The sequence below is a fragment of the Clarias gariepinus genome, chromosome 13 (genome assembly GCF_024256425.1).
Source record: "Clarias gariepinus isolate MV-2021 ecotype Netherlands chromosome 13, CGAR_prim_01v2, whole genome shotgun sequence".
In the NCBI taxonomy this organism is placed as follows: Eukaryota; Metazoa; Chordata; class Actinopteri; order Siluriformes; family Clariidae; genus Clarias; species Clarias gariepinus.
The window spans coordinates 9,723,189-9,744,137 of NC_071112.1; positions in this window are offsets into that span (position 1 = coordinate 9,723,189).

Consider the following 20,949-nt stretch of genomic DNA (forward strand, 5'->3'; position numbering starts at 1 on the left):
AAAAGTAAAAAAAAATGTAACAAAAAAAAAGAAAAGGACTGTAAAGGACTGCAAAACAAAGTGTAACGCAAAGTTTAAAATTATTCTAAAAATATATTTTAAAGAATGTGCAAAAATAAAAACTATGTAAAAATAATGATACGTATGATTTACAAACATTGTAAAAAAAAAAATAAAAAAAAAATTGCATAATTCCAATAGTGCAAAAACTAAAACATTGCAACAAAAAAATCCATGTTAAAATAACCTTAAAATAGACAAAGATAAACAAAATAAAAAAGGGAAATGTCAAAACATAAACCTATAATATAAACTTATTATAACATAATATTCTTGTAAAGAGAAAACAATGTTTGAACATCATTGTAACCAGAGGACTCTGTATCTCATGATTCCATTTTCCAAATGAGAGCAAATCACTGTAATGTGAGGAAATGTGAGTGTTAGGAGATCCACTAGTGAGATCCACTGAGGTCATGACCCTGACTATGACCAGCTGACCTTTAACCTCTGATCTCTCTGCTGACCTATCTGTCCTCCTATTCATTAGCGACATTAACTTGCTCTTGTGGGATCGATGCTGCGTTCATGTTGACATGTGCAAGTGTCTAGAGTTTCACAGAAATGCACCGGAGGGTTGCGATTCACTCAGCTGCATCTTGAAATCTTTCATCATAGACTAGAAAGTTTTACTGCTCTTTTCCAGGCGAGCTAATGTAGCTAATGCTATTGAAATCTGATGGGTTCGGTAACACATAATGTGACTAATGTAGTCTAAATAACTAGCAGATAGTTAACCAACTAGCAGATGTAACTAATATTTATGAATAATCGTATGATAACAGAAAAATATTTGTATATATTTTAATACATTTAATTTGCATATTGATGCAGATTATCAATTAGCATATCGATTAGCATGCTATAATAGTGAAAGGTTTTTAGGCGCTCTTTTTTCTAGCAGCTTAGTTTGTTGATTATTTATTTAAAAGAAATCCAAAAACTTATTACATTACATACTGTAGTTAGCTACACAGCTCACAGAGAACTGAGAATAGGGTTTCCAATTCTGTGAAACAGAAATAAGGGATGGGGTTTGGGGGTTAGCTTGATTTTTTATTGTTTTTTTAAGGTGCTACAGATGTTTTTACACCTTTATTCATGAGAAATTTCAACTCAAGTATGTCTATATAAGTTGTTTGTGTTTTCTAAGATATTTGTAAAAGTTGTATATAGCATGTATGTATTTTTATACAATAAATAAAATAGTTAATATTATTTGCTACTCATCTGGTTTACATTACGTTTTGTGATAAATAAAAAAAATCACAGTGTATCCATCGGTTTTTGCAGTCTGATTGGCCTCATTGCATGGCTTTTGTCTCAACTTTGGTAACAAGAAACTATGAAACTAAATATGAAATTACTTTCAGTGTTACAGTATGTAAGCTAGTGAAACAGCAAGGTAAGTTACATAAGTGTTATACTCTCCTATTTTACTACCTACACAATATCATAAAGATATAACAGCTACATACATTTATCTTATTCTATAACAGTTACAGTACAAACGTTTACCTATGACCCTAATGGCTTTGACCTTTTCTTCTTGTTTTTTTAATTAATTTATTTAGTTTAACAAACATCAGGACATTACACACAACTAACTAAGAGTCAAAACTAAATAATTTTACCTCTGGGTGTGTATTTGGTTATATATTATTCTGAACGATTTCACACAAAAGAGGAGAATGAAGTATGTTTGTGAAACTGTACAGATAGTGTGCGTTCCCAGCGTTATTAATAATCTTCAGTTGCATTTCATAGTGTGAGAGATTTTACTAGTTGCATTTTTCCCGCTCTTCGCAGGCAACCTGAGGTGATGTCCACTAGCCCCTTTCCTCTAGAAACAGGGCAATAACGAGGTTAATTAACCCACACAGTGACCATGAAAAATGTGATGCATTAACAACTGTAAGGTCAAGTCAAATAGGCCTTCATTGTCATTTCAACATACGTACAGTTCAGTACACTGAGAAATGAAACGGCATTCCTCCAGGACCAAGGTGCTACACACATGCAACATAAATTAACAGAAAATAACTAGCTAACTAGGACACCTAATTAGCTGACTATCTAAGACAAATCGAATTGACAAGTACTATACAAAATACTTTACTATACAAAAGACAACGCAAGACAACATAAAGTGCACATGCAAATGTGCAAACAGGAGCAGCAAGATGACAAAATGACACAATGCAATATACTGTGATAAATGTAATAGTGGGTAAAGGTAGTGCAAGGTGATGACATCATACATAAAAAAACACTAAACATTTCTTGTAAATAGCAGCAAAGACAGGAAAAAGTTCTTGTGCAAATAAATAGTAGTTAAAATAAATATTGTGCAAAAAATATGTGTGTGTGTGTGTGTGTGTGTGTGTGCGCGCCAGTCCACTCTTTTCTTGTTGAGGAGACGTATGGCATGTGGGTAAAAGCTGTTGCATTGTCTGTATGTGAGGGCCCGAATCTTCGGTACCTTTTTCCAGACGGCAGGAGGGTAAAGAGTGAGTGTGAGGAGTGTGTCTGATCAGCCACAATGCTGGTGGCTTTGCGGATGCAGCATGTAGTGTAGATATCTGTGATAGAGGGAAGAGAGACCCTCATGACCTTTTCTGCAGTCCTCACTGTCCGCTGTAGCGTCTTGTGGTCCAAGATGGCACAATTCCCAAACCTTTTTCCCCCAGTGACATTGATGCAGCTGCTCAGGACGCTCTCGATAGTCCCTCTGAAAAAGATTGTAAGAATCTGTGGTGGAAGCTCAGCCTTCTCAGGAAGATAAGATGCTGTTGGACTTTTTTGTGCAGAGAGCTGGTGTTAAGGGAACAAGTGAGATTCTCCTCCAGATGGACACCAAGGAATTTCGTGCTTTGACGATCTCCACAGAGGATCCATTGATATTCAGAGGAGAATAGTCACTCCGTGTCCTCCTGAAGTCAAGTACCATCAACCATCATTTGTCTTATCAACATTCAGAGACAGGTTGTTGTCTTTAAACCAGTTCATTAGCCTCTGTACTTCCTCTCTGTATGCTGGCTCGTCGTTCTTGCTGATGAGACCCACCACGGTCATGTCATCCGCAAACTTGATGATGTGGTTGAAGCTGTGTGTCGCTACACAATCATGAGCAGTGTGAACAACAGCAGACTGAGCACACAGTCCTGGGGGGGCAAAGTGCTAAGTGTGATGGTGCTGTCCCTGATCTGCACTTACCGAGTCCTTCCGGGCAGAAAGTCCAGGCCCAACAGGCTTTTCAATCACAAAATGGCAAATGCTAATGCTAAAATCTATAAACAGCATTCGAACATAGTTGTCCTGATTAAAAACTGATTGCACAAATGTTATCGTCATTCTGAACTTTTACTTTATATTTACCCACATGCTGAGTGCCGCTCCCTGGCAACATGTTGCCTTGTGTTATACTATTTGCTATATGTTAGTATTTTTACCTGTTGTATTGGTCTCCAATTGATTTGTAACACGTCTACCCGCGCGAAGGTCGAATCTGCAGATTTATAGGCAGACAGAGCAGCAGGCGGCCAGGGTTGTAGCCAATCAGAGAAGACGCGCTACACCTGTCCAGCAGGTTATTTAAACTCCCAGAACCCGGCACACTATGTGCAAAAATTAAATAGCACCAGGTATAGAAGCATGGTAGATGGGAAGAAAGGTGAAAAGATTAAGAAAATATGCACACATGCACACACACTCATACACACATACTTGCGCGCACACACACACACACAAACACACTCATATCACACACACATCACAAATGTTAACACACAGACACACACCACACACATACACAAACATGCACAAACACATTTACTCGTCACACACACACACACACACACACTCTCTCTCTTACACACACTAACCCTCACATGTCACTCACACACACACACCAATGCACTAAACAAAACTTTAGGGTCTAATAAGCCCTATATACTGTGTGATGTATCCAAGTTGTGCGGTGCATTCAGGATACACGCTCAAATAACACACAGGGTGTGCGGTAGACCCGGGATGGATGGCAATGGCACAGGGTGCTTGGCCTTGTCATCGTTGCCTGCAAACTATATTTTAGATGTTGTTCTTGTTTTAGAAATACAGTATTTTAATGTGTAATGAGAATACATGTTTAGAGATCATTGAGGTAGAATGCTAGTTCATATGCTAATCACTAACATTAACCCCTTTAAGATTAGCATGGGATGATGGTGCATTATCTTTTCTAACATTTTTTAAACCTAGGAGTTTAGTAATGTGTATATTTTATTATAAATCCTTGAATGTTCAATGAGCATTAAGGTGTAATGTTCGGTGCTTTATAGTGCTAGTTCGTATGCTTATCGCTAAATGAATGCTTATCACTAAACGAATGCTATGACAGTTTGTAATGAATTCTTATGTATTTTGAGAAAAAAAACTTGTGTTTATCGAGCACCGTGATGTGGAGGAGGACGTGAGAGATGGGAAATCATATTTTTTCTTCTCAGTCTGAGGTTTTCTTTTCAGCTATCGAGCACAAGAGTCATTTTGATATTTTTCCATGCTAGGGAGGAACGAGTGTTCTGAATGTAGAGGGTCAGGAGCTCTCTCACTTCACTCAGAGAGACAGAGAGAGGGAGAGAGAGAAATAAATCAGACACGATGAAGTGTGTCAGCGCTAAGCACTCTGCCCTGCTAATTAAAAAAATAGCGAGGCGTTATGAAAACGAGCTCTCCTAAAACCATTTAAAAGCGACTTAGCCAAAAGGCTAATGCAAAAAGAGCAACTCGTTTTTGTGCGATAATTAGGTCTGCAATTTTAAACCTTTTGTATGTGTGTGTGTGTGTGTGTGTTATTTTCTTTCTTTTTTTAATATATAAATCTGTGTGGCCTTTTATCTGCCGCCAATGCTGAATATTAGCCTGTAGCTGTTCCCGCGACCATGTCCCCTGTCGTATCATTTCCTGCATTTTGTCTTTGTGTAAATAGCTCTGTGTTGTTCTCCACCTGCGGCCGGGCGCTTCCCCTCTGTCCCAATATTTAGATGAATCCATCTTTTTCCCTCCTCTTTGCCGTCCCCGCCACTGGATATTTTCTTTTGACAAAAGCTGCCATTAAGGCGCACGCTCTCGAGAACAGGACGCATTTTATTTCAAAGGCAGGTTTAATGGCCTCCTCAGATGAGGCTTGTATTTTTTCCCCGCTTCTCTCTCGGAGCGAAAAAACCCACCTTCGATTTTCTTCACAGATTTGGAGATTTCTGGATTATTTGCTCCTCTCTCTCTCTCTTTCTCTCTCTCACTCACACACACTCTCACTCTTTTTGGCTCTCCTCTTTTTCTTTAATCATGACGCTCTTGAAAAATCGTCCTCGCTTTTTTCCCTTAATAGTGGTGCCGGTGGTTTTCGAGCACTCTTTCGGCCATGTTCAAAAAAAAAAAAGGAAGAAAAAAAACAAGCAAAAAAAAAAAAGTGACAGGGACAGGACGACATCAAAAGAGTGTGAGGGTGTGAAGGTGGGGGAAAATATTACTTAGCGTGTGATTTTTCGCCGCGTGGCCGTCCTATTCTCCTCCTAATTGCCGGTGATTATCTTAATAGAGAAAAAGGTGGCTGGTAATAAGCTGTGATTATGTGGAATGGACAGATGAAGCCCTAAAGATACAGAAACATAATTTTCTATCTCTATCAATCTCTCTCACTTTCTCTCTCTCTCTCTCTCTCACACACACACACACACACACACACACTCCATCCTTCAAAAGCCCCAGCTCTACCTGATGCATTTGGACGGCTGTTATCTATAATAGATAGCAGCAGTTGTGGTTTTGCTCTTTGATTAGCGCTAGCATTGGGTTACTAGCACAGGACGAGGCATGACATACTCCGAAAAATGGAACACACACACACACACACATTCATGCACACAGTGTGAATAAAGCTCACAAGACATAAAAAACATTTTAAAAGTTTCTATATTTAGCAACTCTGAACTGACTGCTAATTATTGGTTTCCATCTATCCATCTAGGAACCGCTAGTGAAACCAGAAACCGTGGAAGGCCAATGTTAAGCATTGTATTTATTCCTATTTGAACGACTGTGGTAGGCCCTCCAGTCAACATTCACATGCGCATTCACACACAAAAGGCAATTTGGAAATGCCAATTAGTTTAATCTGCATGTCTATTGACTGTGGAAGGAAACCAGAGAACCCAGAGAAAACTCACCAAGTACAGGTAGAACATACAAACTCCATGCACAAAGACCCATGTGGGAATTGAACATGGGACCCAAAGGTGCAAAGGAACAGTGATAAAAACTAAGCCATCATGCCACCAATCATTAGTTTGTTAGCTAGCAATAGTGATCTCTCTCTCTCTCTTTCTCTCTCTCATACTTTCTCGCATACACACACACATAGCCTTTTTGGCTACAGGTGAGCATGGTCATAATGTTTTTATTATTTGTGTGTGTGTTTGAATAGACGTCATACAGGTGATGACACTTTTGTCTTAGCACAAAACACACCACAGAATTAAGACTGTGTGTGAGTGTGGGTGTGGGTGTGTGCATTCCAGTTATTTCTAAGGCTGCTATTGGGTTAGCATTAAGTGCTACCTACACCCCCCATCACACACACACACACTACACCTGTATAACCTTAAAAGGGTGTAATGACAGAATATAATATCAGGCCACCTTATAGAGTAACAAAGACCACATAGAGCCACATAGAGCCACACTGGAGATCATAAAGGATCGTGTTTCACTCAGGATTATGGAGTGACAAGTTTATAGAGCTGTATTGAGGTTCATAGTTATGCCCTGAGGAGCTACATTCAAGATTACATTGATCATAAAGTGACAGTAAAGATTATAGAGCTACACCAAGGATCATAGTGGAACTATAAATATCATAGAGCTAAACCTAGAATCATACAGTGACACTAATAATTACAAAGCTGTTCTGGGGATATTAGAGCTGCATTGAGGATCATAAAGTGACAGGAAAGATTATAGAGCTGTCCTAATGTTCATAGAGCTGCACCACAGATCATAAAGTGCCACAAAAGATTATAAAGATCCACTAAGGATCACCAAGCAACAGTAAAGACTAAAGACTATAGAGCTGTCCTTAGGATCATAGGGCTGCAGCACTGCAGCACAGACCATAAAGTAACACTTATTATTTACAGAGCTGTACTAAGCAGCATAAAGCAAAAATAAATAAATATTATAGAACTATTCAGAGCATCTTAGAGCTGAACCACAGATCAAATAGATAAAAATATAGACATAGACATATAGACACTAAAGAATACAGAGCTGCAATAAGGATCATATATTGACACTTAGTATTATAGAGCTATCTGAGGATCTTAGAGCTGAACCACAGATCCAAAAGTGACACTAAAGGTTATAGATCTGCACTAAAGATCATCAAATAACAGTAAATTAAAAAGTTTAAAGAGCTAGATCATAGAACAATACAGGGAATCACAGAGTGACACAGAGTACCATAGAGGTACACAATGAAATGCAATGAGTTGCATTTAGAATCATAGTAATGGCCCACAAGTGGTTCGGCGGTAACAAGCTCATCCTATCATTTGAAGATTGGAAGTTTGAACCCCAGGTGATGCTGTAGCCTCTCGCAGCTGGGGGCCTAGGAAGACCTGATTGGCCAAGCTTTCTCAGCGGGATAAGAGGCCATCTTTGCTCTCCTATCGATGTGAGCTCATACAGAAACATCCCAAAGATAGAAGGACAGCAAAAGTTTAGGGTTTTAGAACTACAAAAAGGACAAAAAGCACCAAAGAGAACAATAGAACCACGTTATATTCTATGACTACATCAAGATTATATGGTAGATTATCACTAAAGACTAAAAAACCACACAGAATTCAGTAGAGCTGGAAAAACAAAAAAATTTAAAGATCCCAAGCAAAATCTGCGCGATCAAATAAAGGACTATGCTATGTCAATGATCCTTAACAAAGATTGTATCAAACCATATTAAGAACCATAATGAAAGACTATGAAAGATCTGCACCAAAATCTATAAGATCCCAAGAAGGACTCAAGAACCACACTGACAATTTAAGATCCACACCAAAAGTTGTAGTGTCGCTTAGCACGACAGGACTGTACTCAAAGATTCTAGAGTCAAACTAAAGGTTCTAAAGACATGCAAACTATTATTGAGACTAAGAGAACATATTAATTGTATTGTATGCAAAATTGTATTATTTATGCACAATGTTCTACAGTTTCTGAAGGACAAACGGATGGCTTGTGTTTTCTTTTTGTCACTCTCTTGTGCTGGAATGTGAAAACTGTCCATCCAGACAGATAAGTGAAGGTTCTCTTCTTACCAATGGCACGCCTTTGTCTCTCTCACTCTCTTACTTTCACCTTTTACCCCTCCTCTCTGTGACACACAGAGAGGAAGAGAGAGACGTTGAGAATGAGAGAGCGACAGGTGGAGAAGAGGAAAAAAAAGTGGCTTATCTGAAGTTTAACACTGACGGATCTCTGGTTACTTTGCCGTCGGGCTTGGGATCAACAGAACACCTGTGTGTGTGTGTGTGTGTGTGTGTGTGTGTGTGTGTGTGTGTGTGTGTGTGTGATGTTTGAAAAAAAGAGAGCGATAACTCTGCTCTAAGGTAACTTCTGTGACTTGAGACAGTCCGAGAGACAGACAGATGAGTTGTAAACCCCTTGAGGGCCATGTCCTCACACACTCCTGATCTAAAGTGTCTCCTCTTTGTAATGAAGTGTGTGTTGGGTTTTACAACTCATCTCTCATCTCATTACACACACACACACACACACTAATATTATTGTCTCTTGTAGAACCGCTAGATCCAGTCCTCTAATCTGATTGGTCGAGTGGTGTTTCCTGTTACAGCACTGTAATGATTAACTGTGTGTATCTCTCTGCTATTCTGGGTTCACCATGTATAATTAGTGCAGTCCGATGAAAAGGTGACTACAGTAGAGTTAGTGACATTATTAGCACATTTGCAACTTACACTTTTCAGGCTTAAAAAAAATTAAAGCTCATCAGATAAAGACAAAGAGATTAAATTTGCCTTTGGTGCATACTGCCACCTGCTGTGTTGGGGAGTAAAAATATGCAAGTGTCCCAGAGTACAGAAAATAAAAATATTGTAAATGCTGGTCTGCAGGGGTATTGGGGGCAGTCATTTATGGACACAACAAATAAATTGTGCATACTGTAACGTAAAAGCACCTTAATGGATGCCTTAACATAAGTAGGAATTAAGGGAACGGCCCTCTTATGGCTCAGATCCTATTTGACTGATCGTTATCAGTTTGTAGATTTAAATGGTGACCATTCCTCATGTTCTCAAGTTGAGTTTGGTGTTCCACAGGGTTCTGTTTTAGGCCCACTGCTTTTTTCCCCTTTACATGCTTCCTCTAGGCAACATAATTCGTAAGCATGGTATTAGTTTTCATTGTTATGCTGATGACACACCAGTATACGTTTCAGCAAAACCAGATGAGAAAAACCAGCTTACTAAGTTGAGCAATGTGTGCAGGACATAAGAGATTGGATGATAAATAAATTTCCTTCTGCTTAATCCTGATAAGACAGAAGTTCTAGTCATAGGACCACAAGCAGCTAGAAGTAAGCTTTCTGATCACACTGTGATTTTAAGTGGCCTTTCTGTTCCATCAAGTGCAACAGTAAAAGACATCGGTGTGATTATAGATTCAAGCCTTTCACTTAAAGCACATGTAGATAATATTACCAGGATATCATTCTTTCACCTCAGAAATATTGCCAAGATAAGAAATATATTGTCACCAAATGATGCAGAAAAACTAGTTCATGCTTTTATCACGTCTAGGTTGGATTATTGTAACGCCTTACTGTCTGGTTGTTCAACTAGGTGCTTAAACAAGCTTTAATTAGTCCAGAATGCAGCAGCGAGAGTCCTCACTCGAACCAGAAGATATGAGCACATCACCCCTATCTTATCCACATTGCATTGGCTTCCTGTGAAATTTCGCATCGATTTTAAAATACTACTCTTGATGTATAAAGCATTAAATGGTCTCGCAGATCTGGGGGACTCATGGACGTAGAGTATTAGGTGAACTGGTATGTTTGGATGCTGTCTTCCCCACTCTCATTGATCACTCAGGTTTGTTGACGGTGAGGTGATTGGTTGCCTTACATCTCTGGAAGCCCTCATGTCTGTGTTTCCTTCTGGCTCTCCCTTTTTAGTTATGCTGTCATAGTTAGTCCTGCCGGAGTCTCTGCTTGCACTCTGCACTAAATATACATTCACTTTATACATTGTTCGACTGTGACCACACCTAACTGTTATTTCTCTATCTTTTTTGCTCTCTCCTTTTCTGCTCTCTCCTCTCTCTCTGTGATCCAGACCCCTCTGCCTGCTGGACCTCTCTAACTCATCCTGGAGTCCTGCTTCTGGTTGGAGATCTCATCACATGAATGCCCCCGTGTGGTCTGCCTGGAATGCGTGTGGTGACTGGGGTTGGTTCCACTTTTCCATTAAGGTGGTCCTGTCCTCGACTGATGCAGACAGCTGTTCTCTGAGGACCTGTGACTTCAGTCGCTTAATAGTTCAGGACTGGAATTTCTCACAGTCTACCTGAGCCTCCAGGAACAAACTGGACTTTAATCTTACACACACCTCTTATACTGAACTTCCAGTCTCGCATATTATTATGCACATCAATCCCTGCTATCTGTTTTCACCCAGATGAGGATGGGTTTACCTGTTGAGTCTGGTTCCTCTCAAGGTTTCTTCCTATTACCATCTCAGGGAGTTTTTTCTTGCCACTGTCGCCCTCGGCTTGCTCACCAGGGACAAACTGACCATTTTGATTCATACACATTCACATTTCATACAAACTTAATTCTTTTGATTGTGTAAAGCTGCTTTGTGATGATGTAAATTGTTAAAAGCGCTATAAAATTGAATTGAATTGAATTAACATAAGAGTCTCTGGCACCGGTCAGAGTCCACTTAATAGCAAAATCTGGTGCATTTGTGTAGTGTGAATGCCCTGTATAGTACCTGGGTCCACTTGAATACAGTGTACAGTACTCAAATAATTTGACTATGAAAGCTAATTGTACAGTACATAAACACAGAAAGAGCCTGCTGGTTAGAATGTGATGCCATCAGTGCTTCTGGCTCCTCTGAAATCTTTGTGGGTATGCAGTCTCATCCGCTGATCTGGGTCAGAGGTATCTCAGCTGTTAAGGCATTGCCCTAGAGTTTAGAAGATTCTATGTTCAAACCCCACAACCACCGGGTTGCTGCTGTTAAGCCTCTGAGCTGGGCACTTAACCCTCACCTGCTCAGATGTTTAATGAGATAAAATGTAAGGGTAAGGGCGTTTACCAAATGCTGTAATTGTAAAGCTACACGACCATAGCTCATAAAAGGCAGGCTATATATTAATAATATTAGATAATGCTGAAAGGTTGACTTGCTTGTACTCTTCTATTTATGTTTATTGAGGCATTGTAAACAAAGGTGCATACTGCCACCTGTTGTATCGGAGGGTGTACATGTGCAATTGCACAATATTACTAATGTGAAATCTGTCCAACAGGTGAGTCGGGAATGTCAAGAACTAACCTGAGGTGACCAGAAGACATAGCTTTAGCGGTTAGCCCTTTGTTGCGTGAATGGTAAACCCAAACGCGGAAGAGCACGAATAGGCAGGATAAGTGCCTATAGGTACTACGTATAGGTGCCTATAGGTGAAGGGCTTTAATTGAGAAATATGGAATACTGGGTGGATACGGAGCGCCGCAAGCAGCTGGAGCCAGTAGGTGACAGGGTTGATCTGTGGATTGATGCAGTATGGGCCGATGAATCTTGATGACAGTTTCCGGAATTCTGTGTGGAGACTTTATACAACCGTCCCGGAGGGTGTCGACGGCAGTGTTGGGTGATGTAGCTGGCGTTGATACTGTATATTGGATGGTACGGTTGGCTTGCCTCCATAGCCGTTGACACCTACAGACCAACTGTTGGGCCGAGGGTACGTCAGCCTCAGGTTCCTAATGGGCGAACATCGGAGGTTGGAAACCATAGCATACCTCAAATGGGCTTAAGTTGGTAGCCGAGGAGACGTGGAGATTGTTGGACAGTTCTGCCCATGTGAGGTAGCGGGCCCAGGAGCGCTGGTGATCGGACACAAAGCATCTCAGATAGCGCTTCAGTTGTTGGTTGGTCCGTTCTGTCTGACCATTAGTCTGGGGGTGGTAACCGGAGGACAGACTAGTGGTGAAATTAATCAGAAGGCAGAAGGCCTTCCAGAACCGGGTGGTGAACTGGGGCCCTCTGTCCGAGACAATGTCTTTGGGGAACCCATGCAGGCGGACTACGTGTTCCAATATCAGCTCGGTGGTGTCCTTAGCTGATCGGAGTCCGGTGAGGGCCACCAGGTGAGCTGCTTTGGAGAACCGGACGACGATCATGGGGATGGTATTCTTCCCTTCGGAAACCGGCAGGCCCGTGATGAAATCCAAGGCGATGTGCGTCCAGGGCCGTCGAGGAATGGAAAGAGGTTGGAGCTCTCCGGGGGTGGGTCCGTTTGTATCTTTAGCCCTGGCGCAGACCGGGCACGCCTGAACGAACTCCTCAATGTCCTTCTTCATGGAGGGCCACCAGAACGACTGTTTCACGAACAGCAAGGTTCTTCGGTTTCCGGGGTGTCCAGCGACGGGCGATGAGTGGCCCCACTGGAGAATCCTCGTTTCTAAATCCCATTGGAGGGGTGCAATGATACGTGAAGTTGGTATGACAGGCACGGGGTTCGCCCGGGTGACGTCTTCACTGTTTTTGGACCCCGGGCGGTATGACAGATGAAAGTTGAACTGTTCGAAGAATAATGCCCACCGTGCCTGTCATGAATTAAGTTGTTTGAGGTTCCGGATGGTGATGAGGTTCTGGTGATCCGTCCAGACAACGAATGGCACACTGGCGCCCTGGAGCCAGTGACGCCATTCCCCCAAGGCCCACTTTATGCCCAACAGCTCGCGGTCCCCTACCCCGTATCGCTGCTGAGTGGGATCAAATTTCTTGGAGAAGAAGCCACATGGGTGTAGTTTCTGGTCTGGACCTCGTTGGGATAGAACAGCGCCGGCGCCCACATCCGACATGTCCACCTCCACAACGAACAGTTGATTGGCATCTGGACAGCAAGGGACCAGAATTCAGCTGTGTACCGGCTTACAGACAATCCTCCCTGCCGCAGATGGTAAAGTTTAATAATAATAATAATAATAATAATTTTTATTTATATAGCGCCTCCCAGAGCTCAAGGACACTTTACAATTAGAGGGGAAAAAAAACATGCAGAGGACAGGTGGATTCAAGTGTAACATTCTGAAAACAAATGAGTTTTGAGTAGAGATTTAAATATGGAGATGTTGTTAACAGAACGGAGAGAGTGAAGTAGAGAGTTCCAGAGTTTGGGAGCGATAACACTGAATGATCTGCCGCCCATTGAAGAGAGGCGGTACCGAGGGACAGCAAAGAAACCAGAATCAGAGGACCGTAATGAACGGGTCGAAATGTAGGAGGCAAGCAGATTAAAAAGGTAAGTGGGGGCTAAGCCATGTATATATTTGAAAACAAGAAGAAGAATTTTTAATTTGATACGGTAAACAACTGGGAGCCAATGAAGATCAGCCAGGATTGGGGTTATATGAGCAGAGCGTTTGGTATGAGTGAGTATCCTAGCCGCAGAGTTTTGAATATATTGTAATCTGGAGATGGAGTTGGCAGGTAGACCAATTAAAAGAGCATTACAGAAATCAATGCGTGATGAGACGAATGCATGGATGAGAGTTTCAGCATCTTTGGTACTGATGAATGGACGCAGTTGAGCAATGCGGCGTAAATTAAAGAATGCAGATTTAGTGACAGATTTAATGTGAGGCTGAAAGGAGAGTGTGGAGTCAAAGATTACTCCTAAATTTTAGATGTTTTGATGTGAAAGCCAGCAATCTCACAGGTGAAATTGGTGGAGATGCTGCTGGTGAGTGCTGGGGTTCCGATGAAAATTATTTCAGTTTTGTCCATGTTAAGTTTCAGAAAGTTTAAGGTAAGCCAATCTCTGATGTCCTTCACGCAAGCAGAGATTTTGTCAATTTGGGCAGATGGAGTAGGTGTACAGATAGAGTAAAGTTGAATGTCGTCTGCATAAAAGTGATAGTTAAGACCATGACGTTGAAGGATCAGACCGAGTGGGATTATGTAAATTGTGAATAATAGTGGGCCAAGAACAGCTCCCTGGGAAACACCTCGCTTCAGTGGGACGGTGGGCGATCGAAAATCTTTAACAGAAATATAAAATTGTCTATCAGAGAGATAGGAAGAAAACCAAGAAAGAGCAGTACCAGAGATACCCAGACCAGAGAGACGAGAAATTAGCAAATCATGGGAGACAGTATCGAAGGCAGAGCTGAGATCAAGTAGCAGCAGTATGGACAGGGAAACAGAATCACAAGAAAGAAGTAGATCATTCACTACCTTTACAAGTGCAGTTTCGGTACTATGGAGGGGGCGAAAACCAGACTGAAAATGGTCGAAGAGATTATTATCAACTAGATAAGACTGAAGTTGGGCAGCAACAGTACTTTCCAGTAATTTGGATATGAAAGGTAAATTAGAGATGGGACAATAGTTAGATAAGACTGAGGAGTCAAGGTTGGGTTTCTTGAGCACAGGTGTAACTGCAGCAGTTTTTAGGGGCAAAGGAAATGAAGCAGAGTTAAGAGATGCGTTAATGAAATGAGAAATAGGTGCAGAGATGGCAGAGTGACAACGTTTCAGGAAAGAAGTAGGAGCAGGATCAAGATGACAGGATGAAGAGTTGGATTTAAGGATTAGCTTAGAGATAGAATCTGGGGTCGTCAGAGAAAAACAAGACAGAGACTGATGGGATAGATTTGTTGGATGGCTGAGCTCGGTATTAGTATTAGCAGTCGGTCTCCACCTCGCCCGCTGGGTGTTCGAAAGTGAGTCTGAGTTGGTGGGTGAATTCGTTGTAGGAGTGGCCAGTAACTGTATCTGCCATAGAACTGCCGTGGCCCACTCAGCTGCCTGCCCGGATAGCAACGAAACCAGGAGAGCAATGCGTAGCCCGATAAGTGGAGTACCTGGTGGCGCTTGACTCAAACACCAGATCAAGCGCTGTCAAAAACACACTGCACTTCCCGCCCGTGCCATCCTATTGATCTGGAACTGATGGGAAATACATCAGAAGGGGGGGGGTTTGGTGCGGCACCGCAGCCGCCGCATCGGGAGACCGGCTAGTCGGGCCATCCACAGCCGCATGGAGATCCGCGTTCTCCTGCCGGAGCTCCGCAACCTTGCGGTGCAAGGCTGCGACGTCTTGGAGGTCCCGGCGCAGATTAGCAATCTCTCCGGTTAGCTTGTTGATTAGCTCAGCGTGCTGATCTACCACGTCACAGAGGTGCGCGTATTCCGCTGGGTTCACCGCGGCGGGCTCAGTCATTGTGTCAAGAACTAACCTGAGGTAACCAGAAGACGTAGCTTTAGCGGTTAGCCCTTTGTTGTGTAAATGGTAAACCCAAACGCAGAAGAGCACGAATAGGCAGGATAATCACGCTATTTGATCTAAGGACTTTCACATATGAGGAGCAAGGGAAAGACACAATCTAACCCGCGTCCTATAAATACACACTCAATCAGAAAGTAAAGCCGAGAAAGTAAGTACTCACAATTAGATGAACGATTCCGACGTGGCATCGGCAAGACTCAATGACTGAGCGAGGTGCTATGGTTTGTTTACTCCTTTTATACTTTCTGGTTCGTGACCGCTTAACTTCCGGGTCCTAGTGCCGGTCGCAGACCGAGTGTGCATGACAGGGAGAGGGGCAGCAATAGTACCCAGTCACATTAAACATCAGATATGCCTTCTGTAAAATCAGCCCAACTGAGTATTAGTGCGTCCAAATTTGTTTCTAAAATGTCACTCATTATTCATTTGGAAGGATAAGTAACATTTCACAGCACTGCTAATATTCTGTATAATTGTATAATAATGAGTGTGATGTTGTTAATTGTATTAGGAATGAATTATTTTTGGTAAGTAAAAACATGTCATGCATTTTATTCATTTATACTTTAGTTACGTTAAATGTCAGAGAAACCCCCATGATACAAATGAGCTCTTGTTGTCACTTTCATTATAGCAGCTGTACAGTATGGTAATTGCCCAGCTCTCCGATGTAGTCTACCGGGTGAGGTTGACGGGGCGGTCGCGAGTGGTCGTGCTCCACCGGGATCGTCTTGCACCCTACCAGCCCAACGCCAGCGAGACCTCGAACTCTGTGGAGGCCGGTCCGCCTCAGGGAGAGGCGACCACCGTCACGCTTCCAGGACTGAGTTCACCATCGTGACCGGGGACGGTCACAGCTCGGGTGGGGGCAGTGTGGCGTGGGCGGGGTTTTGGATTAGTAACCATCATATATATATATATATATATATATATATATATATACAGGTATACACAGCAGGGCAACAAAGTATTTAGTCAGACATATATATATATATATATATATATATATATATATATATATATATATATATATATATATATAGACCTCTTATAAGATTTGTTATACTTGTGGCTGCAGTAATATCAGTAAAGAAGAGTGATAACCAGTGGAATATAAACAGCTCAGGGTTTTGTGGTTTCAGCGAAAATCTGTAATAGAGCACATCATATGCTGTAGCATGACACGTTTATGTGATTAAGTGTGTCTCCCTTTCTCTCTTTTTCTATTTATCCCTCTCTCTCTGTACTTATCTCTCTACCGGTCCTGATTCCCAATCGGATTTCTGCCCCTAGGCTTGTCCCGCAGACTGTCCCTGAGAGTGCAGTTGAAGGCTGATATCATTTTACTCCTTACAAACATCTCTAATGGCATTATAGAATAGTGCATACACTCAGTCTCACCCTCTCTCTCCTCTATTAAGAAACAGCACCAAATATATATTAAAGATTTTTAGTGCGGTTAAGTTCTGCATTCTCATTGGTCAGATTGTTTAGAGATTAATTCTCTATAACTGCACCCCCTAAAGTAGTTCAGATTTATATTAACGTTTTTGCTCTGATACATTAGCCACAGCTCATTCACAGGGACTTGTACAGTGCATGCTCTACTGATAATAAACATGCAAACATAAATGATCTTCTGTAGGATGTATGGAAGGAGTCTTCAGTGTCAGTGCAGAGGTCACAGTCAGAGGTAAAGCTGTAAGGTGAAGTTTTCCGACATCTTCAGGACACTTCTTGGACACTTAGTTTACACTCCTTTTTTATTATTAAATTGAAGAGATAAACAGAAAAGAGGTTGATGAAAGTACCATAGGTAACGTAAGTAACAACACAAACTAACGGGTTTCTTAAACAGTACATGGAACTATAAATGAATAAACAGTAAACGTTATAAATGAAAAGTGTAAGTGTTGACAAATTGCTGTGTTATACTGTTATAGTAAAATAATCAACTTCTGGCTGGTTACAGTAACTCAACTTCATTACACTCCATTGTTCCTGATTATTTTGTCATAACAATGCAGAATGCATAATTCTTTATGCATAAAATATAAAACATTTTTTGTCTAAATGTATGAAAGCTATGCATAATACAGATAGCAAATACATCCAGCAAAACTTTTATAGGGTTCCACAAAGAGACAAACATTAAACTTTTTGGATTTATCACTTTCTAATCAGAAAAAAAAAACTTTTATCAGTGTTGAGACTGCAGTAACTGTGACTCTGTAGTAATGCATGAATGTGTGACCGAACTCCACCTGTCTGTCTGTCTGTCTGTCTCACGCTCTCTCTCCATTAGAAGGTAAATTGTGTTTAAACACTACACCACTACAGGATGTGGTCATTATCTGTGATTATTGGAACACAGCCCAGGGCGGGGAGTGAGCACTAACTGGTTTAGCCAGTCATTTAAAAACCAGATGGGAATGCAGCCAATTACAGATTTAGGATTTTCCGTGTGTGTGTGTGTGTGTGTGTGTGTGTGTGTGTTTACACACCTGTGTCTCACAAAAAAAAAATATGAGCATTTATGTTTCAGTGCTCCTTTCATGAATAAACAGCTACCATTATCTGGCAATAAAGTAAAATAAAATATATTTACACTTTAATATTTTATCCTTAATATAGTCTGCTGTCATCTGGCTCATCCTAGCTTAGGCCCAGGACATGGAGTACAGGTGAATAAGACAAAAACACTGAGAGAGATAATTAATAACTATAATCACACACTTGCTATAATCACAAGCTCACTAATATCACACTGTTGTTATACTTGCTCACTTGCTACCATCACACATTCACTATAATCACACACTCATTATGATCACATACTCACTAATATCACCTACTCACTATAATCACACACTCACTATAAACACACATTGCTAATATCACACAATGACCATAATCACACACACTCACTAATATCACATACTGGCTATACTCGCCAACACTCATTATGATCACATACTCACTAATATCACATACTCACTATAATCACACACTCACTATAAACACACTCACCAATATCACACAATAACTATAATCACACTCATATTAATCACAAACCCTCCTAAATCTCACACTCACTATAAGCATTACAATCCATTATAAACATACACCAGTTATAAGGAAAACAGGACAAGACAGGAGCAAGACAAGTATGATGACTCAGTGTGTGTGTGTGCGTGTGTGTGTATGCGTGTGTGTGTGTGTGTGTGTGTGTGTGTGTGTGTGTGTGTGTGTGTATGTGTGTGTGTCCGCAGACAGGCAATGTCGGCTAGACAGTCTGCCTCCAGTCTGAGAATATGAGGCGGTGTGGTGAGCTAATGTAGAGAGAGAGGGGGAGAGAGAGAGGGAGAGAGATGTATAAAATGTCATGTTTCTCTGTTGGATAATTAAATGTGCCACCTCAAAGCAGATCAATTTAATTTCTTTCAGCCAATGCTTTTATTTCTCTTCCCATCCATCTATCCCTCCATAATCAACTATCCCTCAATCTCTCTTTTCACCATCATTCCTCCATCTTCCTTTTCTCTTCAATCCTTTCTTTCATCAAAATCCATTTTTTGTCCCCTTATGTCTTTTGCCACAATTATCCCTAATTCTTTGTTTGCATTTGTCTTCCCATTTTCTTATCTTCTTTCATCCCTCTATCTTGCTTTTCGCACTGACTTTCATCCATCAGTGTTTCAACAAAAACCATTCACTTCACTTTCACTACCATCTCATCTTTCTGTTTACCATCATAATTCTTTCACTCAATTCATCATTTTCTCTTCTTCATTTCTACAGTATGATCATCCCTCCTATCACCATGCTCTTTTCACCATCACCCATCAGTATTTCTTTTTTATTTAACCATTCCCCTTCCATCTTTCTTTTTTTATTCCACCATCATCTTACTTTCTCTATCCTCCTTTTCACTGTCATCTCTGTATCTCTTTTTCCCAACTGTCATCCCTCTATTTCTGTTTCCATCACCATCACTCCATCTTTCTTTCAACCAGCATCTCTACATTTCTTTTACATTCCACACTTATCACCCCAACTTACTTTCCACCATATTCCATCTCTACTCTTACAGTACATCATTTCCTTAAAATCTCCAAATTAAGTATTGCCCCTTAATATCTTCTTTCCCCATTATCATTTCATCACTCTTTTCACCATCACATTCTATCTCTCTTTCTCATTATACCATCACTCTTACATCCCTCAATTCATCATCTCTTTTTCCACCATCATTCCCTCTCCACCATCATCCCTCCATCTCTTCTTTCACCATCACAATTCCATCTCTCTTTTCACTATCAAACTCTCTCCATCTGTTTCAACCATCACCCTGTCTTACTTTCCACCACATTCTCTCTATCTCTTCATTCCACCAACATATATCCATCTCTCTTTCCACTATAACACAATCTCACTTTTTCCATCCCTTCTTTCACCAGCACTCCTCCTGAATTTTTTCTCTTCCATGCTCATCCTTCCATCTCTTCTTTCAACACCATCACAAATCACCCTTACATTTCTACATCCATCGTCTCTCTTTCCACCATCTCTCTCTCTTTCTTCATCTTTTTGTCCACTATCATCCCTGCATATCTCTTTCACCACCATCACTTCATGTCTCTTTCCATGATCGCCTTCTATCTTTCCATTCATCTCTCCATCTCTCTTTCCACCATGATCACCCCATCCTCCTTTACATCATATTCCCTTCATCATCACTCCATCTCTCTATTAACCTTCATCCCTCCATCTCTTCTTTCATCACCATTGGTCCTTTTTTCTATCCTTAATCACCTTCCATTCATCTATCCATCTCTTTACATGATCATCTCATCTTACGTTCGACCATATTCCATCCATCATCACTCATCTCACTTTCCACTGTCATCCCTCCATCTCTTTATTCACCACTATTCTTCCATCTTTCCTTCTTACTACATTTTCTCTCAGTCTCTCCAACATTATCTTTTGATATCTACCATCATCTTCAATTGTTTGAATGCCTTTCTCCTGCCCCTTCTCTCTCTCTCTCTCTCTCGCTTTCTCTCTCTCGTTCGCTCTCTCTGTCTGTCTCTCTGTCTGTCTGTCTCTCTGGTTTTTGATTGAAATGTAATACCATAATATAACGGCGTGTGGAATATCAACATCACTGCGGTTAATTAGTCTGGGCTAATGGGGCTTAATTGAACCTCAGTCAGGTTTTTCCTGCCGAAATCTGAGCGTTATCGATGTGTGTGTGTGTGTGTGTGTGTGTGTGCT